The sequence below is a fragment of the Zeugodacus cucurbitae genome, chromosome 3, assembly GCF_028554725.1.
Source record: "Zeugodacus cucurbitae isolate PBARC_wt_2022May chromosome 3, idZeuCucr1.2, whole genome shotgun sequence".
In the NCBI taxonomy this organism is placed as follows: domain Eukaryota; kingdom Metazoa; phylum Arthropoda; class Insecta; order Diptera; family Tephritidae; genus Zeugodacus; species Zeugodacus cucurbitae.
This window is the reverse complement of record NC_071668.1, coordinates 4,475,392-4,502,862: the sequence shown is the minus strand read 5'-3', so window position 1 is coordinate 4,502,862 and position 27,471 is coordinate 4,475,392. Positions and strand designations below refer to the sequence as shown.

Genomic DNA, 27,471 nt, shown 5'->3' with positions numbered 1-27,471 from the left:
GCTGCATTTAAGTGTGGAAATAAGTAAATATAATTTCAACAAGTTTTTAACATTGTAATGTTAGTTTATCAAAGAAAATTTCAAAAATTCAGACAGCTGCTACAATTAAAATTGTGTAAGAACACATGGAATTACACGAGTCCAGAAACATTTATTCATTCCCATCTATTCCTATGTTCTGTAACCTATCTATCCACTGTCATCGTTTTCTCTACTGTCATGTAGATGTGTAAAACATTTGTCTGACTATTTTTAGCTTAAGTAATACATGCACTGAACGCTTATTTCAACAAATATTGCCTTCGAAATCGATTTGCCAGCATTGATTTTATTTTTGTATTAAATTTTCATGTATTTATCTTATTCCCACTGCACAAAAATCCACAATGTTTTTCCATATGCTGAAAGGTGATTAAAATTGACAGAAATTTAAAGCTTGTATATACATAAATCCAACATATATTCATAGACACTATAGTAGGACAGCATAGTGGTGGCATGAGAGACCAATTTCTACTAAAATTTTCAGTTGAAAACAAACTGGTTCGAAAACCATCAGATTTATACCAGTTTCTTGTTTAAGGGGCTATACCAGTGTAACCCATGAAAAATTAGGCGGTTTTCGTGATTTTTTTTAAGAAAGTACTCGATCGAATGTTTCGAAATTTTTTGGACGTAATAAGGTATATTTTCAACTATATTTGAAGATTTTTTTTTACAAAAATATTGAAAAATAACGGAGTTATGTGCTGTCTTGGGAGGTGCCAAAAAAAAAGTTCCACCACTGCTGACATGATTCCGACCGAATAAGTAGCTGAAACAAAAAAAAAATCAAAATGGTTATTAAAGTTGAAAGTATTTCCTATAAAATGACCTACCATTACTGAAAAATGTGGTTTTTTTAGTTAAACAATTTTCATTATTTTTTAGTGCCAAATTGACATTTTTCATCCAATCAAAAAGATCGTAGGTCTTGTATCGTAAATATATTCAAGAATACTCAGATTAAATTTGAAGTCGATCGGTCAATGTATCGTTAAGTTATGGATTCAGCAATTTCGAATAATGTCGTTTCGAGAAAAATGCGTTTAAAGTCTCGACTATAGCAGCTTATACCAGCTGGCGGTCACTCCTTAGAACACAGCCATTCAAAAACTATTCAAGATACTACCGTACCGCTTTAACAGGATTTTTTTGAAAGTATAAACTATCGAATAAACAAAAAATAAAAAATATCGATTTTTTGAAAATGTCACACAGGTATAGCCCCTTAAGGAGGAGTTGATTGTCAAGTTGTTGTATTATTACCTCTTCAATAAGAATGTGGAAGTCTCTGATTGCTCTGGAATTAAAAATAAACTTTTTTCTTGGGTGTATAGGTAAACTATAACTAGAAATCACTAGTATGAAACTGGTATAATTCTACATAATATCTATATCTATAATAGACTTCAATAATAGACTAGTTAACATATCGAAACATATATAGGAATTATATATACTATACTATTACAGTTATAGCACAGTAAAACAGTTCACCGAGTAGTAGTACTTATGACTAGTACTAGTCGTGAAGTAGTTTAAATTAGCCCATTTAACTACAGGTTAGTTGTAAATATAGTAAGCACTCAACCATTTTATATTGACATGTATATATTTTGAGTAATGGCCACATTTGGGCAAAGCTGTATTGAATCGAAATCAATGCAAATGCAACTGAATGCTTTCCCATAACAGCTTAGTACAGATTGGTTGCTTTAAAGCCGTTCGAAAGCGCATAGAACAAGCATATACATATGTGTACAGTTACACACTGATGCATTTGCGACATGTTTGTAAAATCAGGATATTTTTTTGCAAAGAGCAAAAGGAACGAAATATATTTGCATGAAAGGTATTGAGTAATTATCATGAGAGTTTTAAACTTCTTACAGCTTATTTCTGAAAAACCGTGGTGATTTTAATAAAGCAAAGTAAATTGAAATATTTTAAGTTATTTATTTTTTTAATTTAAATAATTTGTATAAACGTGAAAAAATTATAATTTATATAAATTTAAATTATATGAGCAATATCAAATTAGGTTACAAGAAGGATAATAGTTTCAGGCAGTTTCACGTTCTCACCATTAATTTAAACTGAATTATAAAATTAATGATTAAATTAAGTAATCCGTTTGGTAGCATTGCGCTATCTACACTATTTAAATTATATCAACCAACATAACGACACATTTATTTGAGCTTATTACTCAATTTCAAGGATATGCGCACGCATACTTGAGCAATTCTAATTTGTGAAATGTCAATGTGGAGTTTAGCACAAAGTTAAAGGCATAAATAAATCGAAAGGCGTATTTATGCCAGTTGTAAGTTGAATATACAACTACATTAATATGGGCACAAGCGTTGTAAGTGATGTGGTAACCCGCTAGTAAGCGCCGAGTTGATGCTCTGCCTCAGCAAATATATGCGAGCCCTTTGCTGCCTCAGCTACGCAGGCATTAGTATGTACGAGTGCATATGTAAATTACTGACAATTTTGCATGACATTTGCAGATATACATACATACACTCACATACATACAAATATATCCAACATAGCCTACCTTAGCCTGAGCAACCATGCCACACAACCATTTAGAGGCTTTCTTCCAATTTGCATGTTTCACCATACTACAACCGCTTATGTGCACCCCGCCCACTTGTGTCACGCCCATAAGGCAAGCTCATTATAATTCACATTTTAATTCGATTGACGTTGAGAAATTCCAGCAACCATGCGTCTAAACTGAAGTGCCTATTTAGAGCTCAGCTTCTACTGGTACTCTTATGTACTCTCCTGGAATATACATACTCATATTACATAGCTGACACGCACACGCGTATATAAAATGGATGCTATCGGTGTAATTGAAAGCTTTCAACTACCTTGACATTCTTGAAGTTGGCAGCAATGACAGGCTCGTTGGCAACGTGAAATCAGAGTTAACGCGCACACACAGCTCACTCTCTCACTCAGTGTCGTATGGCGAAGAAATTTGAAGATAGCGCGACGGCAGTCATAAAGTCACATTAATATGTATTAAAGTTGTCTAAATAATTACATGTGTGTAAGTGAATTTATTTTGTCAGTCGTCAACGCTTTGGCACTTTTAATTAAATTGTGGCATACCATTTAAGTGATGCTTAACTATATAACGGTATAAAATATTAGTCGTTTTCGATTGGCTTTTCGCTAAGTTTGAGATCTATCTACTTGTATTAAATTGAGACTTGAAAACAACAACCAAATTATCAACTAGAACTGATTACAAGAGTGTGGAGTGAAGTGCTTTATAAAAGTGGCATAACCTCTAGGTCTTGTGTGGCTCTTTGATACTGCAAGAGTATTGTATTTATACCAGTTGTTTGTTCGATTCGCCACTCTTTAAGGTTTGATAAATCCAAAATGGCTTCTATTTTGATTAGATCATTTAATTTATACCAGCTTTTCGTTCCATGCTGAGTCATCCATGACTTGTCGAACTCCAGATGGCTGCTTTTGATTACATTAACCTATGTGAGTTATACCAGTTGGTAGTTCGATTCGCCACTTCCTATTTTTTTTTAGCGAATCAGGACGCTTTTTATTTCCTCTGGTATCGTTTTGAGATTACTATCAAATGTATGTGGTTTTTCAGCATCATTTTAAAGTTAACCTGTTTCATTAGGATGAAATTGAAACTACTTTAAGGCAAATGTAAGTTTCTACACTTTAGTTTAAATTTAATCGTGCACATTTAATGCATGTTAAACAACAAACATTGATACACCAATTCAAACACTAATTCTTTGCATGTGTGTTGTCAAGCACAATATATTTTCCTTCGGATTAATAAGTGCTTAAATTCATGCCACACTCATTTGCATATGTATTGTGCGCGCTGCGTGAACCCCACTCACCCCAAATGCCACATATACTTATCAATATATGAACGTAAGTATGTGTAGAAGTCTCCAAGTCACGACCTGCTTGTATTACTTCCGGTCGCTGGCCTCATTCAAATTTCTCAAGTAATTTAGTCTTACACAGTGGCACTTAACGACACACAAAGACGACATTATTTCTTCATTCGGGAGATATGGCTGCTGGTGTGGGCGTACGCGTGTGCCGCATATAAGACATAAGTGTAGTTTAAATGTGTTTGTGAATGCTGAACATAGCGACGATGTGTTTTGTGGAAGGAGGCGCAGCGTTTATTTGACTACAATTATGAGTGCGCTTCAACAGCAGCAATACTCATATGATTTCAAATATATATATATATGTATGTGTATATTGGAGTGCGTACGCTTATTCTATATGGCTTGTCTGTTTGTGTAAGTGCAGATTGCTTTTGACATGTTTATGTTAACTCTCTAACATCAGCTTAAAGTCTAGGTTCGCTGCTTTGTCTGTCATTACTATGGCGAAGCACTCAAGCAGACACTCATCCCTACAGCATTGAATTCGAAATTAGTGAACAATTAATGCTAAGCAGCTAACATAAATTACCACAGCTAAGAAGGCAGTGTGAAGTTCGGTGTTGAGTTGGATTAAAATGAAATTAATGTTTCATAAAAGAACGAGAGTGTCTAAAAGACTTTCTTTTGCATATTAAATAAAAGCTAATTCAAATGATGTTCTAATAAACTCTCTTCAGACACTTTCAAATTTTTATACTCTCGCAACAAATGTTGCTAAAGAGAGTATTATAGTTTTGTTCACATAACGGTTGTTTGTAACACCCAAAACTAAACGAGTTAGATATAGGGTTATATATACCAAAGTGATCAGGGTGAAGAGTGGAGTTCAAATCCGAATGTCTGTCTGTCCGTCCGTCCGTCCGTCCGTCTGTGCAAGCTGTAACTTGAGTAAAAATTAAGATATCTTGATGAAACTTGGCACACTTATTTCTTGGCACCATAGGAAGGTTGCTTTCGAAATGAGCAAAATCGGACCACTGCCACGCCCACAAAATGGCGAAAACTGAAAACACATAAAGTGCCATAACTAAGCCATAAATTAAGCTATGGAAATAAAATTTGGTATGAAGGGGCATATTCGGAAGTAATTTTTTTGAAGAAGTGGGCGTGGCCCCGCCCCCTACTAAGTTTTTTGTACATATCTCGCAAACCAATAGAGCTATATAAACCAAACTTTCTGCAGTCGTTTTTTTAGCCACTTCCTAATGCAGTTTCCAAATGAAAGAAATCGGATCATAACCACGCCCCACCCATATAAAAAAAACCATATCTCATGAACTACTCGACCGATTTCAATGAAACTTGGTTTGTAATAGTTTCCTTACATCCCAATGATATGTTGTGAAAATAGGCCAAATCGCTTCACAACCACGCCTACTTCCTATATACCAGAACTTTGAAGACGATCTGGATCGTTTACTTTACAATATATAAAGTAAGCACTAGTGAAGATATCGATGCAGAACTTTGCACAAATACTATGTTAATAGTGTGGCAGCCCCATTCTAAAAATCGCCGAAATCGGACCATAGGTTTTTAAGGCCCCATATAGCGAACACGAGGACCTCGGTGCTTCTAACCTAATATTATGGTTTCCAACTTTCAATGGACTTTATACAATATATATGCCGAATATGTGGGTCAAATTGTGTATTATATAATATAAATAAAGTTAAATAAATAAATTGCGAGAGTATACAATGTTCGGTTACACCCGAACTTAGCCCTTCCTTACTTGTTGAATATTTTTTTATCCAACAATTTACTTCAGTTTTCAGAGGACCGTTGCGTTACTTTGTATTTAACTTTATTGATCAAATTTATATCGAATAAATATCAAACAGCTCTTTTTGAGCTTTTTATACAAAAAAAAAATTATCTACAGAACCTTAAGGCTCAACCCACACCAGATTAGTCAAAAACGTCTTTGACTAATAAGACACAAAAACGTATTTTGCTCTAACCCATACCAAGGGGTCTTTTTCGGTGTGGGTTGTCACATATGAAGCTGTGGGCTGTTGTCGTATCAGACAAGAAAAAACGACTTGACTAATCCAGTATTGGTTGAGCCTATGGATTAAAAACAACCCAGTCAATTTAGGCAGCATTCGTGGTGTATTGATAAGGGGTTCCCACAATGACTCCATAGCTTCTCGAAACTAACGCTCCAAAATATATATGAGTAGTCCTTCGAATGGTTATGTCAGTTGATTAAAGAGAGCTTCCAAAAAAGCGTCAAGTCATTTGGAGTTAGAATAAAGCATCAAATTTGAAACAGAAGCACGTTGAAAGCTCTAATCTAGATATAAGTGGCCAGTGTGACAAATTCAAAGCAAGATTTTATATTCAGGAGCTTAAAACAGAAAATAATTCAATTCACGCTAGGTGGCGCTGTTAGCAAAATATTAAAAAAAATGTATGTGAATCAATTAAGAATTGTTCTGTAGAAAATATGGATCTTAAAAATTAGGTTAATAGTATTTTCTCTTAGAAAAAAGTACATAGTCTTAAACTATATTTCCTTATGTGTTGCTTTGTTGATTTCTTGAGTCTTCAAGAGCACTAATAATGCATTTTGAATTTTTTTTTGTATTATTCATAGCATTTTTTATGTTCCATCCATGACACTATTTTATATTATTTTTCAATTCAATGACTTTATGCACATCTATACTCAACACACATAACTTTAGCAATAAAAGCTAATTTTTTTTGTTCGAAATTTTATTGCCGCTTCCTCATGTAGGGCTTCTCCCATTAAATGTAGTGAGTGTAAACAAAAAACTATAAAATAATTTTTCGAAGCGTCACAGTGGAGATTTCTACGAGCGATATACCAGCGAGTTGAAGAAATCAAGTGAGAGATTGAAACATTACATCAATCATGGCTGTATTGAAAATATTAAATTAGCAATACATTAGAGCTTAGTTTGGCTAACTGTGTGAGTGTTGGAGTGAGGAGAGGGCACACATGACATTTTTATAAATATATATTCGTACTAACATGTGTGTTTGCTTTTAAGCTTTCGCAATTTTCTTATTATTTGTTAGAAAATCGTAACTCAAGTGAAGCGTTAAGCGTATTGCCCGACACCATGGAGCTACATAGAACTACATGACTACTGACCCACTTGGGTGGCTCCGAATGGGAGTAAGAGCATCAATATTTGCGAGCACTCGCGCTCGTTTTCCAAGAAACGCCGCCACTTTGGCGCTTGGCAGATAGCCAATGCCAACAAGGCGAACGGATGAGCCAGCATACGTAAACTCAAATACCAACACGCTGAATTGAACTCATATGTATGTATGCGTGTGTGTGAGCCGAAGTATGTGGCTTGTAGTGCCTCGAGTGTCTACATGTTTGCGCTTGTGTCAGATTAAGCATTAGCTCTATGCCATTATTACAACTCGAACAGCGAGTATAAACAACTTTCCAAGTGTATGTATACATATATTTCGTATTGATAAGGATTAAAGATACATTTTCTCCGCACCCCCTCCTCTCCTCATTGATATAGAAATGTTAACTTTCAAAATTATATTTGCGCCGATGTGCCACAATTTAACGCGACAGTGTCTATATTACCAACACACACACACATACAGAGGCGCAGCGCCATTAAATAGTGCTCAACACATATACTTTTGCTATGCTTGAGTGTATGTGTATGTGTGTGTGTGTTTGGCTTTATTTTTCACATTTAATGCGCGCCGCATTCCACCAGCCACCGTCTTACTCTGATGCTGGCCGCTGATCTGCTGCTGGCAACAAGGGATTTATTTTACTTCGCCGCTACTGTCGGCCGCCACGTCCACAAACTGTGGCTGCCTTAAGTGCCTGCCGCTGAGCAGCGCACAGCGACATGAAACTGTTTCATCGGCGAAAAAATGCTGTTATGGGTGTGGTAAATAAACACATAAAGCCATTTGTTAAACTAACAAATTCGCCAAAGTTTGCACACACACACACACGCTCACTACAAGACAGGATTACACACACACACATTACAAGTTTGCCGGAGATTTGCCACTAAAATTCGCCATATTGTGGCAGCGGTAGTATGTGGAGGTTTGTTGGAAAAAAGTTTTAGTATAAAAATTCCAATCGTTCGCTACCGTTTTTTTTCTTCTTTTTTTATTTGCGGCATCAGCTTAGTTTGCTTTGCTGGCTGGCTAGCCAACTTACCAGGCACTTGCTGTGCTCCACATTTCCACGTCTGCGTTGCGGTGATTCCCTTGGGCTTGAGCGAAAGTCGAAATCAATGGAGACGTCGTGTGGTGTTACGTAAATACAGTAGCAAATTTGTTTTGTAGTTATGTGGAACATATAAATATATGTGTATACAGTTAGCTGTATAACTGTGTATAAACATATCTATCATTCTCGTCTCTTTCTTTTGTCAGCAGCCAATAAATAGCTTATATTTGAGAGATTTTCTATTGGATTTAACTCAATATTTATAATTTTATTATTTTCTATGCCTTTATTATAGAAAGCCCACAAGAAAGCTTTAAAATAAGCTGTGCATTTTAAAGTGTTGAAAATGCTTGATTAAAAGTATTAAAAGTGAATGAAGATATTGTATGTATACAAATCAAGTTCTTTTGAATCTCCAAAAATAATTAATCATTACTAAAACTTCTGTTTTTGAGTACGACAAACAGCGATTTGATTTTTCGAATAATTTAAGAACTGTTTTCATTCACATTTCATTGAACCTTCACTGAGCTTTCAGCGGTTTTCGAGTACGACAATAGTTTTTGATTTTTCGACTAATTTAACAACCTTCACTTAGCTTTCAGCGGTTTTCGAGTACGACAAATAGTTTTTGGTTTTTCGACTAATTTAACAACTCTTTCAGTCAGCTTTCACTCACCTTTCATCGGTTTTCGGGAACGACAAAGAGCGTTTTGATACTGTGACAGATTTAACTGCTGGTTCCAATGAGCTTTCACTGAGCTTTCACTAAGCTTTCAATGAGCTTGCACTGAGCTTTCACTGAACTTTCACTTAACTTTCACAGAACTTTCACTGAGTTTTTACCGAGCTTTCATTGAACTTTCATTGAGCTTTCACTGAGCTTTTGTTTCTCAAATTACTCACTCATGCATGCCTGTGCTAATCTAAATTAAAATTGAAATTATTAATACGCAAACTAAACTCTCATACCTTCTACAAGTGTCTCTTAAGTCACAGGCCACAATCATATTAAGCATATTAAATTCAAAATCTTACTTTTCAATATATTTTACATAACAGTGCATCATATATTCCATGAATTCGTTCAAGTATATTTAGTAAAATCACTCTGCATATTAATTAAAAAATTTCTTATTCAAAATATGCATTGCTATCTCCAGCTTACGAGTGTTCAATTAGTGCATGAACTCAACACGTTTGCGGTATGCCAGCAAGTTATTTAATATCTCAGCATTATGTAGTGTACAATAACAGCAATATACTATTTGCCATTAGTTATATTATGCTCGAATTCGATAGAGAAACTACTAAATCCCTATACTCGTATTGTAAGTGGAAGTATTATTGCATGTTATCTCATATTATATATAAATATTCCGGTATAGAATTCCACATACAATTAGATTTAATAAAAGACTTATAGTAATTCATTTCCGTACATTTTGATTGTTGTTTATTTGCTGTTGTTATTGTTGTTATGCTTGCATGGTCTACTTTGATAATAAGTATCATGCTTCATAATCAAGTGTACTTCGGCATCGTTTTGAGCTTTGTGGATACATGTAATGTTGTACATATGACCAGAAGCTTACAAATACAGATGATAAGTAAGGTAGGACTGAGTACGGGTGCGTTCGTGATTAGCTGAAAGTATTAGGAAAATATATATTGGAATTGGCCAAATGGTTTAAGAAATATGTAATATCTCCTAAAAAGGGGCATTGACACGCCCATTGCCCAAATTTTTAACTGATCTACAATGGAGTCGACTATATCATTCTGTTGAGTCCCATTTTTCATTTTTAGAATCCTGAACTAATCCATTATATGGTAGGCAAGCATTATTACCCGATTGAGCTCTTTTTAAATTTTTCTATCGATTTGGACTGTCATACCTTTAGTAGTTTTCGAGATATTAGCAACAAAACTTTTTCTGAGCAGAACCACGCCCACTTTTTCAAGTTTTACAATATCCTTTCACTACTTGTGTATAAAATTTTTGTTTTATTCGACTCCAAAGTGGAGTCCTTCTAAGTATGTCTCCATTACTTTTCAGTTTTATAAACCACCGTTAGTTGAACCAAACAATTTCACCCTCTGCATCATCTTGCGTGTGTATAAATTCTATATTTGCCAGTGGCTTATGCTGCCAACATCACATATACTATTTACACATTCATTTAACATCTTCACTCCACTGCATTCAATTTTCAGCAATCAGTAATATTTCTGATTCTGAATTCTCTTATTGGTTAGGTTATATTTGTTATTGTTATTGGCGTATTGCTCTCGTTACTTTGTTTCAATGAATCTGCAAAAATAGAAAGTGAATGCGTTCAATATAAGAACTTCGAATTGCTCGATGTAAGCTTGTTATTGATATTTGCCCAAAGTGAGGAGGCGAAGCGCTCTTAAGACACATATCCAAACACACACAAATTGCGTTGCGTGCGTAATTTCTGTTGTGCCATACTTATATTTATGTAGTAGCTATATTCATTCGGTAGCTGTATTTGGTCTTCTATAAAAATAAACATTGTACATGTTGACAAGCTTTTTCTTTTTCTTTTCCTTTGCCACTTTTGCTCTTTCTATTGCGTCTTTAAGTATTTACATTGGATAATGATGTTTATCTACAGTTTATTTAAGTGAAGCGTATAAGAGTGGCAGGCATGTTTTATTTAATTCAACATTCTTTCACTGCCAATGATGGCCATGTTGTATTCTGAGATGTCTTCCTAGGCATGAAAGAATGCTAATAAACGCTTTAATTCTCAGAAAAAGCTGCTGCTTTTATTTGAACTATCTATAAGTATCTCTTAAAAGTGGATGAGCTTAATTTGTAACAAATAATTGCGTATTTCATGGCAATAATAATACAAATATTTATACACACATGCCCTTAGCAGATTAAGAATACTTATAAATTTATATTGAATATCTTAAATTGTAACATTTAACATTAAATTTAAATTAGATTTTATGCAATGCGGCTCTTCAAGCTTTGAAAACGTACCAAATTGAACACACAACTGCTATAATTCGCCTAGAAATTTATAGTTTTCGTTAAAAAATTATCTTCCGTTCTTCAAACTAATTCCGGTAGAATAGCGAAACGAATAAACAACTGGTATAAATTGTTATAAACATATAAAAGCTCACATGTAATTGCAGAATAGCAAATCACACAGACAGGAGAATTATTTAAAAACTGGCATAAACTGGTATAATCAAATAGGGATGTCTTCACTTTGTAGTATAAATTGTTATAAGCATATAAAATCTCGCTTAGGTTCACATGTCATTGAATAATAGCAAATTGATCAGACTGGATAATGGTTCCTCAAACGAAAACTGGTATAAACTGGTATAATCATTTAAAGGATGGAAGAAGGAAGTGAATACTTCACCAATCACTTTATTATAACAAATCGCACCGACTGGCAGAGTATTGAAACAAGCGAAAAACTGGTATAAACTGGTATTATCATATCTACGTCGCCTTCAGTTCTTATATACTGGGTTGATAGCAAATCGCACAGACTAGCATATTTATACAACTTTGCTGTTGCATTTATATGTTAATCTCTTGACACGAGAGCAGAGAGAGAGTTAAAAATAGAAGATTGCCATTCTAACAGCAACAGCAACAGGAGGCAGTATTGAAATAACTCTGTTAAAATAACAAAAAGCACAAATTACCAAATGAAACGAACAGAAATGCAAAGAAGCTTAAATGGAATTCATTAGAAAAAAGAATTACACAAAAATAAGTGAGTGAGAAAAATAAATGAACAGACAAATTATCGTAAGTTATAAAGACGTAAGAAGCGAGCAGAGAAGTGATGCTGTAGAGGACTATACCAGTTAAATAAATTCCTTAAGAACACACACTCACGCACATTTTACTCACACACACTCAATGTAGTGAAAGTGACACGTGTGGCAAGCAAACAAATAAAAAGCAAACAAGAAAATATAAAAAATTAAAGCGAGTGGCGGGTGGAGAAGTAAAACGCTGGGAAACGCCAGCAAGCAATTCAATTTTTGGCATTTCATTTGCGTGCGTGGCGCATGCAGCTTTTAGTGGCTGCTGCGAAATACCGCACAACAGCAGATACTACCAACCGAACGGCTTGTTCAGCGTCAGTGTCAATAATTGTGCGAACAAAACTTCCTGCGCCCGCACGGACTGCGTGTGCGTGTGGTTAGGTGGCGCTGTGTGAGCTTCCGCAACTTTTACGACACGGAAGTGAATTAAATATCAGCACGCGCTGTTGCTAAAGCTGTGTCGAGGAGGTGGCAGCAAGAAGGGTGTATATTGCTGGGGTGTAGGTGTCGCGAAGAAAATAAAATATGCAGCAGTTTGTATATGTGTATTTTTTTTGTTTTTGTATTTTTTTGTTTTTCTTGCGGTAGGTGTTAATCGTTGCCAGCTTGTTTGCCACAACGCGCTGCAGCGCAGTGTATAAGAATGTGTCAAAGCACTCGGTTTAAGCGTTTAATCGGCGTGGGCAGAGTGCTGAGTTTTGAAGAATGAATGTAAGGATTTCGGAAAATACGCGAAGTCAAGGAAGTTTTTTCGCACAATTTAGTACAATATTTAATTTTTTTTTCTCAAAAATCTTTGTTTACAAACTTCAATTTTGCTCAATTTCAAACAGCTTATCTTAAAAATATCCAAGATTCAGTTTAAATAATTTCAAATACAAAATCATTGAAACATATACATTTTAAAATCTCTTTTCAGCATTGCCTTTAATGACTTTTACGTCAAATGCCACGGATGTTTACATATTTCATACTATGCAGAAATGTATTTATTCCAAAAATAATTCTGTCTTTCGTTCATTTCAATTCCGTTCATTCGTCTGCCACACTTTTTGTCTGGCAATAAATCATGTTAATGTTCATCATTATTGCTGGGAATTTCATTACTTCCGAAAAATAATTGCTATATTTGTATGCTTACTCACACTCACTCTCACATACTCATAGAGTGAGCAGACAAATGAGGACGAAATAATATTTGTTTCATTGGAGTTTATATATGTATATGTATGAGTATTTATACTGTAAATATTTTACTGATGGGTCTGTGTGAGAATATATTTTACTTATATTGAAGATAGTTTAATGTTACAGATACGGTCAGACACATATACATACTTGGGCTCAGCGGTTGTACTATTTTGTTATATTTTTTTAGTTTAAAAATTTAAATAATTCAGAATTTCTTTAAAATGAAGCATTTTATATTAAAAATTTTATGAGCTTAATATTAAATATTCCATATGGAAGACAGATAAAATTGTGATTCACAAAAGATCATTTATAAAATCTAATAAATTTTTTTTTATTATCCTTTTTTTATTTTTTAACAATCCTCAGATTAACTGTCATTCATAAAAATCACTTTTCTTCTTCATATGGATTTTAAAAAGTGAAACAGATTTAATTATTTTTTTTTAATTCTTTTTCATTGAACCTTTGATAACTTAATTAATATTTCAGGCATTACTCATATCAATCACAACATACGTATCTATATCTAGTTTTTTTATATTATCAATCAGTCAGCACACACATATATAAGCCTTACAATAGTGAGACAGCCACAAAGCCCACAAAATTGCGTTTAAATTCAATTATTAATCAGCGCTTTCATACATGCCAACCGTTTTTGTTGAGAATTTTTAAGGTGAAAAAATTAGTAGACACGTGTCGAATATAACGAATAATAGCAAGAATTTAATTTAATTTAATTTCATTATATATATGGGACCATTCTACGAATTATTTGGCACCAAAATTTTCTGGGAAGGTTTCAGCTGCTAATACAAGTTGAACTGTTTAAAAATTTGGTTTAGACAACAATAAATCACTTAAGGTCTACCAAGCAAAGCCACAAACTAGAAAAACAAACACAATTTAAGCTATAACACGTGTTTATTTTGATATTTTTATATGTTATATATATATTTATATATAGATCTTATTAAATATATAAAAAATTAATTTAAAATCAATAAAAATATCCATAGAGTTCAACTGAAAAAATCACACATTTCTGCTCACTTAATTTGACTTTAAAACAACGCACGAGTCAACAAAATTCCAATCAATCAATACTGTATGCATTACGCCTAGATTTATTTCCAGAAAATATGGCAAATGAATAAAAGCCTCTATCCAATTTTAGACCAGGCATAATAACACCATAAGTACAACGTGACGTATACGCAACACAATAAAGACCAATAAAATGCTTACACAAGCTACAATAGACCACAACCGCAAACAAACAAACGCATACAGAGAGCGGAAAGTAGCACATCGAATAATAAAAAAAGAAATAAAAATGGCAGCGCAAAAATTTTCCAATGAAGTGGATAAAACAAATCACTTAATTAAAGCTAACTGTAATAAAAAAAACACAAAATGGCAAGACAGTCAAGGCCAGACGGCGCAATAAATGGCTATAAGCTTGCCGCAATTTAATCACTAACTGATGTTGGCCATTGTCTGCAGATTATGCAAGCTACTGCCACACAAATTAGGCTAAATTAATATGTCAAAATGCGAACAAAAGTGAAATAATTTGGCTGTGATAAAGTGAAAACAGAGACTGTGATTTCTGCTTATGTAAGAGAATTAGGTTAGATTTTTGTGCATGCAAAGTTAATTATATTTGTTTTTTATTTTGTTTTGTGGTACTGTTATGCTTAATTTGGCTTTTAATTGTATGAAAAATATCGTTTATTAGTGAAGAAAGCGAAGGAGAATTTAAAACAAAAAATTTAAAATTTTTTATTTGTCTTAAGCTCGCTTTAGATTTGCATTCAATTAAAATTTAGATAATTTTAGTAAAATATTAAATAAAATAACTATTTTATAATATATTTTCATATGTTAACCAAGCATTCACACAAAATGTTGCTCATACGCACTGGAGTACAGGCACTTGCCATCGGATGAAAATCTAATAAGAATTTATTTCTCCACTTTAATACTCCACTTTCACACATGACTAATTCAAGTAGTTGGACATTGCTGCGCACTTAACTGTTACACTTTGTAACACATTCACAAGTAGCTCGGGCAGGCAGCTCGGGCGCTCACACCACAAAATGGCCAATAAAATGAATATGTGTATGAGTGCATATGAAATGTGTTTGTGCAACACTGTTGTTTATTTGGTATTAAAATATTTATGTGTTATTGTTGTCATTCACTAGAAAAACAGGCAAGACATCAAGGACATCAAGATACATAGCTCTCAGGCGTCCGTAGCTCTTGACATGCGTAACTGTACATATGTTGCAGCAACTTTGTTAGATAAATGTCAACATTTACTTACATATTGACATGCTTAAATGTATATTTGAGAATTAGAAGTGATATTTGTTAATATATATGCTTTTATTTGATATCTTTGAATATTCGGTTTGCCGAAATTATCACATTTTGACAGCTCTAGTACAGTTATACGATTTTTTGTGATTAAAATGAATTTTATCGCTTTGAAATTTACTTCTATTGATTTTTGTTATTATTTATTTTATTTTTTAGCCATATCGATAACTCAAGTTTTGTTTAAATTATAATTTAGTTTATTTAATCTTGATTTTACAAGCGCTTTTATCTAACACTGTCTTGCAATAGTGTCGCTTGAATCCTTTCGCTGCCTTCCGGCTACTAGTATGCTTAGATATAACGCTGTTTTCTCTCAACGCGCCGCCATTTGCAGCGCTGACTTCAGCATTATCCAGCCATTTTTCAACAACTTGTCCTCGATAAATTTCCGCTGTCACAATTTGTCCTCGTCGCCAATGTAATTTATTGTTCGATTTCAAAATGATTATGTCCAGGCAGTTTTTAGACTGATCGGAAGCTGTACGTAACTACTCATATGTGAAAAAAAAAAAATTATTTTTAATTTTATTCTAGAGTTTTACTGCTAAAAAATTGCATGCAAATGTCTGATGTGGCTGAAGGTTGCCATATTTGTGCAAAAAAAAATAAATAAAAATTTATCTAATTTTAGTAGTTTCCCACGCACACACACATATGCACAGCTTTAACGGTAGTCGCTGCACCATTCTATCGATTTAAACCGTGTTTACTGTATCCAACTCGCCTACACACCTCCACTTGCGCGTAGTTGAAGTTTAGTAGAAAAACAAACTCGTTACATGGTTCCTTGCCAAGTCTGTGCTACGCTGCATGGCTAGGCTAAAAGGTTTTTGCTGACGCTACTCTGACTTCCTCGCTAAGCCAGTGAGGTAGCAACGGCAGGTTGGCTGGCTTGCCGGCATTTTTTGCAACAACTCCAACTTGCGCGCTGTTTTTCGAAAGCACTTTTTATTTGCTTCCTCCTTCAACTGCTACTACTACTCTTTTTGTTGTTGTTGTCGCCAGCCGTGCGCGCATATCGCATGGTAATAAATTCGTTGAATAATAATTTCAGACTGGCGTCATAGCAATGATAAACTGTAGATGATATATTATTGCTTTGTTAGCATAATAAATGGCGGCAATGGTATGCTATGCTATATGTGAGCTTATATATGAGCACAACATATAGCAGTAGATATAAAGCATATAAAGCGTTGTGTTAGCTACTTTTCACGCGGCCTCGCTCATAATGTGACACATCGAGAAAAAATATATTTATTATTGCCGGCTTATGTGTCCGAAGTGCATATATTAACGCTGAGGACAATCACACAACTCACAGCCGCCTAATCATATTTGTTTTAACCTTCAACAACAACAGACTGTGAAGTGAGTTAGCGCGCAAGTTGATAAAAAGCCACCTCCGACAATTTATCTATATGCACATATTAAATATGATTAGCATGCCAGTGTGTTTCTGTATTATAGAGACGCTTATTCTGAGCCAAGTTTATATACCCGCACACTGTCACTTATGTACTTACGCAATCATTTGAATAATGGCAATCGTTTTTATGAAATTCCTGCTGTTCCTGACACAGCTGCCACGGCGCACTGGCTGCCAGGGTTGCCTGCATTAGTTGAAGATATACCCAAAGAGGCGCATAATCGCATGTGAACGCAAATCTCATTGCTAGATAATATGTGTTTGTTGATCGTGTTGTCCTATGAGAATATTACTCATGTTCAACTCTTTACTTAGATTATAAATATGAAGAGACCCTGCGAGAAATTTAAGACTAAAATTTAAAATATGAGCATAACATTTTTTTTTGGAGTGGAAAGAGAGAGAAGAGCACATGTTTTTCTTATAAAAAATATTTATTGAAATTATAGATTATTTTAACTATTTTGTAAGAAAAGCGCTAAAATGACGTCATAAAATTTTAAAAAATCTATTTTCAATTATTTGTTAACCATTATAATAATTTATTCTCTTATTTCAGATAAGAATTGCTGAACAGCAACGACGAGAAGAGGTAAGCTAGACTATAAGATATTTCTTTAGTTGGTTTATAAAATAAATTTGTTTAAATTGTCTATAGTTTTCTTATACTTCTTATTCTTATGTATACTTCTGTAGTTTCGAATATTTCCCTGAGATATCTCTTTAGAAGGAAGTGAGGAATCAAGTATTTCATTAAACAAATTTTCGATTTGTAGATCGCTGGGACCTTTACCTTAAAAGAGTTCTCAATTTCACCGATTTGTTTCAAGTTACCGATCTCTTAAGGTCTGAGAACACGGAAAAGTCGCTGAAGATGCGATCCGGAGAATATGGTGAAATCGGAAGCAATTTGTAATTTTCACTGCTTTGTAACTCGCAACATCGCTTGATTATGAGCTCGTGCAGCAACTACTTACAAATAGTTACTTCGTCTAGAGCATAATCTTTATACCACTCATCCAGCTGGTTTGAGTAGTCAGTGGCATTAATAGTATTTCATTTATACACGAAATTTGCCGACGGATGTGAAACTAAATTCTTTTTTTTTGAAGTTTCGGTCAAACTGGAAACCCTGTGCAGTCCATTCTACTGGCATTCACTCTTAGAAGAGAGGAACTTTTCAGTTTAACAGAGTACATAAATCAGTTTTTTACTCTTAAATACTCAAGCAATCGCCATTATTATTATTAAGTACTTAATTGCCACTTTGGCGCCAGGGTAAACACTAGATAGGTATGACAACTCGCTATTGATCCGCGGCTGCTTCGATTTACTTGTCTGAGTTTCTCATTTCGGTACTGGCATAATTAACTATCAACCTATCTTTTGTATTGCTTCCCACTTAGAAACCAGCACAATATTTCAATAATACACCTCCCCATTTAACAATATTTCCACTAATTAATAATAGACAACTCTCAAAATCAGCCTCAAAAGCTAGCTAAATATAATCACTGAAAGTTTGTCAATCGGTTTATGGCCAACAAACGTTAATTTAATAATCTTGGCACAAGGGAACGTTTGCATTTCGAAACTTCCGCACAACTTTTGATCTCGCAAATTGACGAATTTTTAATGGGAAACACTTGAAAGCGTTAAACTTCGAAATCATTAATACTATAATGTTGCGCTTATAAATATTTTATATGCCAATTAAATAAGCAATTTCGACGAATTCAAAAAGCATTTCTCCAAATTCTCTTTGAAAAAATAGAGCGCACACTAATATCCTCATAGGCACTCACTCATTTGTACTCGCATTTGTATGCCAAGTAGCGCCACTGGATAGCAGGTCACAACTGAAATATGTATGTGCTTATACTACACCACTGACATACATACATAAGTGCACGGAAGTGGCAAACCCATTTGTGGAACATTTTCAGTTTTTGCCATGGCAAGCACGTACGATATTCATTTCGGCTTGCCAAAAGGAATGCCAATTAGACATGGAGCAAAAATTCATGATTTCACTCTTTATTTCCGCCGCACACGGTTGCCTATCAAATTTGATTTCGGTTGCCATTTTTTTGAGTTCGCCATGCCATTTTTTTTTTTTTTGCTTTTGTTGACGTGTTCTGAGTGTGTGTGTCGAGCGGTACTACATGGTTCGGTCAAATGGGCTATTGCCTAGCGGCTGAGTCGACGCGCACATTTGTATGCATAACACGCCGCGGCTGGAAAGGTATATTTATGCTTCTGTGTGTGGTTATCGCAAATTCAGCGCTCTGCTGAGGTGGCAGCATTTAACCAATGGCGGAAACAGGTAAAAAGTGAGGTTAGCAGAAATTGAAAACATATAGACTTAAGTATGGTCAGATTTAATTACAGCTATTAGCATGATTGCTAAAATTTTAAGTGTAGAGTGTGCTGTTGCGGACTCACATTCTTATTTATACTGTATACAGTCAGTATGCCACCCTTTCTTTAATGCCTTTGGCGCTGTATTAAAAGCAAGGTTTATCACTCTATTTAGCTGAATATTTATAGCGGTACTTTTGCAATATTTTTTTGGGAGTTTTAGGTTGTTTACATAGTATATTCTCCAAATTTATGCTTGCTTACAATTTCTTATCTACTTTTATTTAAGGTGGTGCTTGTTGATTTTGAGGGTAGCTAGCAAGAGTAGGTACCAAATTTGTATTTTTTTGAACCTTTAAGATTTATTTGAACTCTTAGTTTCCTATTCCATTACTTCTTCAAACCTCTTATACGTTTTATCAAATACTTCGTTAAAATATTCACCTTCGTTTCTTTAATGGTCTGAGAATGATTGGCTTATATACTTCCTTTATAGTAATGTCTCTAAAAGTGGTATGATCAGATCTGATGATGAAAATTTTCAGTTTATGTATCTCATTTCGATAACATACGTCCAGGCTACGAACTGGCTTTCCAATAAATTAACTGGTTAGTAAAATATTATTTTTTTTAGTATTTACATATCGCCATAAATTAGTTCAGAACATTCACTTTCCATTTCATTCACTTTTGAATAAGTCTCTGGGTCATAATTTAAGTTTTGTGTCCTTTTGTCTTCAAGCCATAACTATTTTGGTTTCTACAGTTTTTATTTATTTTTCTATCAGCTCAGAGCTGAGCTTTCCAACTAAAGACTTACCATATGCACAAAAATTAATGGACACTAACACACAATTATATAATATACCCCACTGTGTCCATAATTTATTCAACAGTCTAACTAAGCTGAAACACAAACCCCCATCGGTACCTATATATAATATATATATGTATATATAGTATACTACCATATTCTACGAAGTTAAGAAATTAAATATTACCTGCAAAACCGGTGTGAAAGACACTAAACAACCGCTAACGGCCACCTGCTGAGGTTATTGGAGACCCTGCTGCTAGACGCCACTTCACATAGAAAACTCAATTACGCATTGCCAAGACAACTGCTATGTAAATGTGCGATTTGTATGCGTTGGCACTAGGTTTTGCATGGCGGTAAAACTAATACAGAGACGTAGCTGTCTGTATATGCAATATGTATGAGTATAAGCTTGTTATGCTGCTGGTGAGTGTTTGTACCTAGAGTCTCACATACAACCTTAGCTCTAGTTCTCTGTGTGTGTGTGACTGCCACATAGCATAAATACGCAACAAGAATTTTTAATATTTCATTACATTTAATGCGAACAGACGGTAGCCGGCGGCGGCGGTGGCTGCCTTTGCTACCACACACGATTACACCTTTGACTATCGACTTGCATGCGTGTGCTGTGCTGAGAGCGCCCCAACTATAAATACGGTTATATGCTATTAACGTCACCGCAAATTCAAGCAACGCCTGAGTTGTGCTATTTTATTATTATCTACAGCATCACCGAAAGCAATCGAAATAGCGGGCATAGCTCGCATTTCCGCAGACAGCATATGAAAGCGCGGGCACACACACAAACACACATATACCCAGAGTTACCTAACCAGCGTGAATATGACATTCAAGCTGGCTGTCAGCACTCAGCGGCACACGCTTATAACTATATATTTGTTGGCTTCACTGGCAGGCAACTAGTTTGCTTAGTTTGGGTAGCAGAAGCTTGTACCTGTGCGCATATTGCAAGCTCATGTTTGTGTTGCCTACATTTAGGCGCCGCCGCCATAACCATTACTAAAGCTTATCATTCATACACATTAGCTATGATGGCCGAAATATTCTGTGTGTGCATTGCGTTGACAGTAGTGCCAAAAGCGCACTACACACTAGCTCTGCGATAATCTGCCGAATTGTTGTGGCTGATTTAACGAGTGTCCAACGCCGCACTTTATCGTGACGTTGAGGAAATTTGAATTCATTAAAGGCTCACGGTTTTAGTGGGCGCAAACGCATTTGCGGCGATGGCGTTCTTCCTGTTTATTGTGGGAGATGGTGCTTTAGTGTGGCTAGTACTACTAAAGTGGATTTGAGGGCTTTCTGGGTATACGAAGTGTGTTCAAAAAATAACGGGAATTTTTGGTTAAAAAAAAACATATGAATCGTCTATGTTTTCGCTTTCAAAATAGTTCCCATTCGGTATTATGCACTTATGTCAGCGTTTCTGTGAATCTTAGAAACACTTCTCAGACCGGATTGTTGGGATAGCCTTTAGCTCTTTCAACGATTTTTCGTATGGTTTTAAAACGAAGCTCCTTTAGGGTTCTTTTTATTTTCGGAAGTAGGAAAAAGTGACAAGGAGCATGACTCCTGGCAAATATGGAGGCTGGAGCATCGTTGCAGTATGGTTTCTGGCCATTAATTAATGAATAAGCACTGAAGTGTGAGCTTGAGTGAAATTTTAAAATTCCCGTTATTTTTTGAACACACCCCAAATTTCAATAACATAACATATTGATAAAGGATTACTATCTTTCTTATTTTATATGTAATAGAAACTAAAGAAATTGGCATCTTATATATAATAGGAGCTTTTAGAAGTTCATAAAAATATTATTTTCATTAATTTTCATTCATTTTTAAATATTTACAAAAAGTGAAATTTTTGTCCAATAATCAAAATTACCTCCTCATTCTAGTCTTTTACATTCCAAATAGTGAAAAGTGGTAATCAGTAGTTAGTTTAAAAGAAATACAATTTTATGTTCACAGCTAACCTACAACTAACCTACATATGGCATATGTCTATTTACAAACCCTCGAATCACATAAAGCAACTTAGTGGCGAGCAGCAAAATCACTGAAATGTTTAATTCGTGTTTGCCTTAATTCGTTGGTATTACATTATTGGTATGCAGTGCACGTGTGCCACATCAACACACACACACAATACCCCTACTTATACTCAGCTACGCTCATGCATTATAAGAAGTGAAAGGAGTTTGGAAAAACATTTAATTTCAGCGCTGCCACACAACATTCATACGACCTGTAGGCCCCTATATTTATATAATATGTATATATGTATATGTATTTGAGCTGTAAGGACGTGTGTGACGAAATAAATTACTTAAACGCTCCGTCGCGCTACTTTTCTTACTCACTTTCTGTTCTCTCATTTGCTTTATGTTGTTTGTTTGTTATTGTTGCAACAACTTCTTCAAGTTTCACCTTCACACAGCGGTTTGGCAACAAAAAGCAAAAAAAAATAAACAGCAACAACAACAATGCGCGCATGGTAACGGCACTGTGCATAATAAAATTCCACATTGAATGGTTACTTTTGGTGATTTTTATTGCGCACGTCGGCTGGCCGTGTGTTGTTTTATGTCGCCTCCAAGGCGCGTGTGTGCGCCCCCGTGGCAGCAGTAGTCATTTGTATTTACTTCCGCGCTGTGCATGTGGCAGCGCCGTTTAAATGCCTAATTTCGTGTATTCATATGACCAAGTGGCGCGTGCAGCAACAAAAACAACACACGTGTCGCCTGGTGTTGCTTGCTTGCAACATGCTGCAGTGGCAGCGGACAGCCAACAGTAGTCGCATACATAATTGATGTTTTTGTTTACGGATTCATTCGTTGCTCGGCTGTTGTTGTGCGTGATTTTTGTACTGCGTGTGGTTGTTGTTGTTGTATGATTATTTATTAATATTTTTTTTTCGCGCGTTTATGAGAAATTTATATCGCTTGCGTGTTAATGCTTTAATTAACACATATTTTTATGCGTTCGATGTGAGTGTTTGTGTATGGATTTTGGAGTTCACGAAGGTGTGATTGAGTAGAAATATTTGGTTATGTTGGGTTTAGAGAAAAAGTGGACTTATCAGTTTTCGAAAATTTTTTTTGAAAATATATTGAAATTGATTTTTTTTTTTTGATATCCAGTGGACTAATTGACATTTCTAAATTCATCGAGATCTCGAATATTGAACAACATATCTCATGTGAGTCGAACACAGACTTGTCTATCATTATATGTAGGCTATATGCAGATATAGACCAATTTTGACGCAGGGTTGCCATTTAAAAGTAATTTAGAAGTAAAGTATGGCTCATATTTTAATTTTTATTTTTTTTAATTTTCCTCTAATATGAAAGGCGAGAGTCAATTTGTATCAGCCTATTTTAATTTCACTTCATGGGTGGTGGGTGGCATCATTTTAAAGCAACTTTTTCAAAAATCTCTATAGAGTTCTCTTTCTTAGAACTTTTCGAAAACTTTCGTAAGTCAACTTCAAAGTTAAAAAAATTTAAATAAATATTTATTTCATCTTTGCAAACTTCATATCAAGCCAGAGTTCTCATGATAACTTGGACGGACTGATTGTACAATAAAATTGCGCAATAATGTATAAATATTGAACTATTTAAAATTTACTGTCCCTGACGATACCAGGACCAGGAAACAGCAGGATGGTAAACGCCCGACAATTGGAAACAATAGGGAGGAAGCTTCCAATGGATCTCCTTCCAAGGGACGACATTACCAAAAAGGTGCACTTTGAAAGGAAATTCAAGTTAGTATTGAATAACATTAGAGATTGGGAGGACTCCTCCCTTAAGGAAGTCATTAGCAAAAGCACCTAGCAATGGTACACTGATGGGTCTAAGACCACAGATGGTATAGGTGCCGGGCGCGCGGGACCACGTATAAATCTGTCAATGCCCATGGGACATTTTCCCAGTATCTTTCAGGCTGAGGTCTATGCTATGACCAAATGCGCTGAAATAATATCAGACAGGAACTATCATGGCGAACGAATTGTCATCATCAGTGATAGCCAGGCGGCTCTCCAGGCACTATCATCCTTCGAAATAAGCTCGGGGCTGGTCCTGAACTGCATTGGAAAACTCAATAGAGTGTGCAGCAACAACAAACTAACACTGTTCTGGGTACCGGGACACAGAGGCATACAAGGCAACGAACTCGCAGACCAGCTAGCTAAGAAAGCCGCGGCCACCAGACCGGTGGGGCCAGAGCCCTTCATTGCCGTTGGTCCGCAAGCTCTGAGAAATAAACTACACGAAGGCGAATTAGAAAGTAGGAATCGCTACTGGATTCGGCTGCAGGGACTTCTCCACTCGAAACTGTTCCTAGGAGGGTACAACCGTAAAAGATTCAAGCAACTAATTGCGCTCCCAAGAAACAAAATGAGACAACTAGTGGCACTCTACACTGGCCACTGCAGACTAAGGTGTCCTCTAAACAAACTCGGAATCTGCTCTACGTACCTGTGCAGTTTCTGTGATTTGGAAGCGGAAACACCTGAGCACCTACTCCTGGAATGTCACGCGATTGCGGGTTTAAGGAGGATGGAAATGGGGTCTCTATCCCCAGAGGGAAAGTATCGCGACCACCAGCCCTGCAGCGTTGCTAAGCTTTCTTAGAGCTACAGGACTGGACGGTATTCTGTGATAAATAGGAGAGGGCACAATAGACCGTAGGTCGCAGTGCGATCCTCTAATAAATCTAATCTAATAAATATTGAAAATAAATTGTTTGGTGAGCCGATCTTTATATTATTTTGTTAAATAGATTTTGTATACATTTTTCGACAACACTTACATGGCAACCCTATATAAAAACATTACATACCTTAAGGCGCATATGAAGATATATTTACAAATACATATAAAGCAATTCACATACCTCTGCATACATACATATTTCCACTTTTAGCATCTCCGATGCGCATATGTATATGCTTTAATGTTATTGGCGCCCAGATTTGCCTTTGATATGCGCCATCAGTAGCAACAATTTATTGCCGCTGGCAGACATAATGACGGCGCTTTATTGCCAATCAGACATTTTAACAGCACTCACTCATTCAAGTGTGTCTAATAGTTGGGTAATATGTGTTTTCGGTTACATGTCTGCGAAATTACACGAGAAAAATGAGAAGAAGAAGAAGCACGAGAGAAGAAAAAGAAGGCAATGAGTGAAGGCGCTGGAAAAATGCGTAAAAACATGAAAAATAGAATGGCTAAAAGATATATAAAAGTATATGTAAATAAGATATATGTTGAAAGCTTTGCGGTTCCTCTAGAAAAATATATACAATTTACAGGGCTGGAAGCACAAAATCGCATAGAGTTCATAACTGCAACCTTGTGCATAGTTTCATATATTTTTTGCTCTTCCTCGCTCGCCTTTTCTATAATACTCGTTATTATCTTTTAATATTTTATTACCTTGAATCTTTTGAAAAGCTCATCTTCTAGCTAATCTCGTAATTAAAAGCGCAGCATTGATCGCCGCAATAAATTCGTGCAAACTTTTGCTGCGCATTACATTTTACAGCTATGCAAGCGCGTTTTCATTACATTCTTCAGCTTTGCATTTTTTTTTTTTTGCCACAAACCATAAGTAATGCTTACATTCTTTTAATACTCATATTTACAAGCTGCCACAGTGCAACGCCGTGCGCTGCCGTTACTGAATATGATTTTATGCATTTGGCTCACCGCATCAAATGCCAAATCCGCATAGAATTCGAGTATCAAAAGAAACGAGTGCCACATAAACATAAAATAGCGATTTAACCCTTGCTTGCCCATTTATGCAGTTCACCCAGCTCCCGCTCTCTTCCACGCGCTGCGTAGTGGAGGCAGCTGCATTCAAGCGCAATCAAACTCAGCATCTCTGCATTCATGCATAACTACACCGATTCAGTGCTTAGCTAACCGCACACTCTGTCGCTCCACTCCCCTCCCATCTAGCAACAGTTTACTTTCACCCCCCACTGCAACCCACTTAGTTGCATTGCATTTAAGCCGCCGCTACACCGCACTGCCGGGCCATTGATAATTCACGCTTACTTTTTTTCGCCCGTTTTTAGCGCAAGGACATCAACAGCCATTCAGCCGTTCAGTAGTTTAGTCACTCAGCCGTTCAGCCGCTCAACTTCTCATCCACTCGCCAATGCGTCGCCACTCGTCGCTGTCGTTGTCGTCGTCGTTGGCGCGCTTATCTCGCTCGCAGCGCCTGCCATGCCCTGACTGAGGTACAAAGTATTTGCCCACAAGCTGCCACAAGCAGCGCTGAGACCGCAACGCCACTGTATTTACTCCATTTTATTGCTGTAAAGTGGAAACTGCAAAAAATGAGCTTTTATATTTTATTCTTGCGCTCATTCTTCTCGTTCGAAATTTACAACATGCCCAGCAGCTTTTATTTGCTACGGCGTTATTTTTGATTTTATTTCTTTTTCGAGATTTTTTTTTTTGGTTTTTTTCGCTAGTAAACCTTTTATTTGTGAGTGCCTGAGTTGTATACAGCTGTGTTGTTGCAAGCATTCACCAATTTGATGTAGTTATGTATTTTTGCTTTCATTGCATGTGCTTACAGCGCTCTTTCTCCTCCTCTTCGTCTTGCTGTAGTGCTGTGCGGCGGCTTTTTAGCAGGCAGCGCGTAGGAAATGAGTTCATAGCCCACTAAAAAATGCATAAAATAGTACCTTTAATAGTGCTGCGCTGTGGTGCTTCGGTGTTCTTGAGCTCTTTTTCGGTGTTTGTTTCCATTCCGTTATGGCTTTTTATGTGCAATCTGTGCATATTTCCAACTGCTTGTGTTCTAAGCTTTTGTAACTGATTCTTCATATAAAATTGTATTTTGTAAGCAGCTAGTTTTTTATCTTTTAGCTAGATTAACGGGAGAAGATAAATGTGGAGTGCTGATGAAAGTACTTAAGCTGTTAAAATTTAATTGCATCTTTTCTAATTCAAATGAATTTAGTCTTTTCGATGCTTGAAAAATTAATGTATAATATGTCTACATGGGAGTAGCTTCTTCCGAACCTCCTACTTGTGGCGAGACATATAAGTGGATTCTCGAGTAGAGGTAGAGCTTACTAGGAGCTTTAAAGTACCCTCGAATGGCTAAGGAGCTTTTTTGTGGAGGAAATTCCTAATATCGGAATATATTGACCGGAGAGTAAGTACACTAAATAACT

At 35.8% G+C, this 27,471-nt stretch overlaps 1 non-coding gene across 1 annotated transcript in view; it reads left to right on the top strand.

Moving 5' to 3' along the window:
- LOC105213071 (uncharacterized) overlaps window positions 1-27,471 on the top strand; it is a 105,368-nt gene that overhangs the window by 26,901 nt on the left and 50,996 nt on the right. Inside the window, exon 2 of the transcript XR_008470456.1 lies at window positions 17,613-17,645. This is a non-coding gene — a transcript (uncharacterized LOC105213071). The remainder of the gene's footprint in view (window positions 1-17,612; window positions 17,646-27,471) is intronic.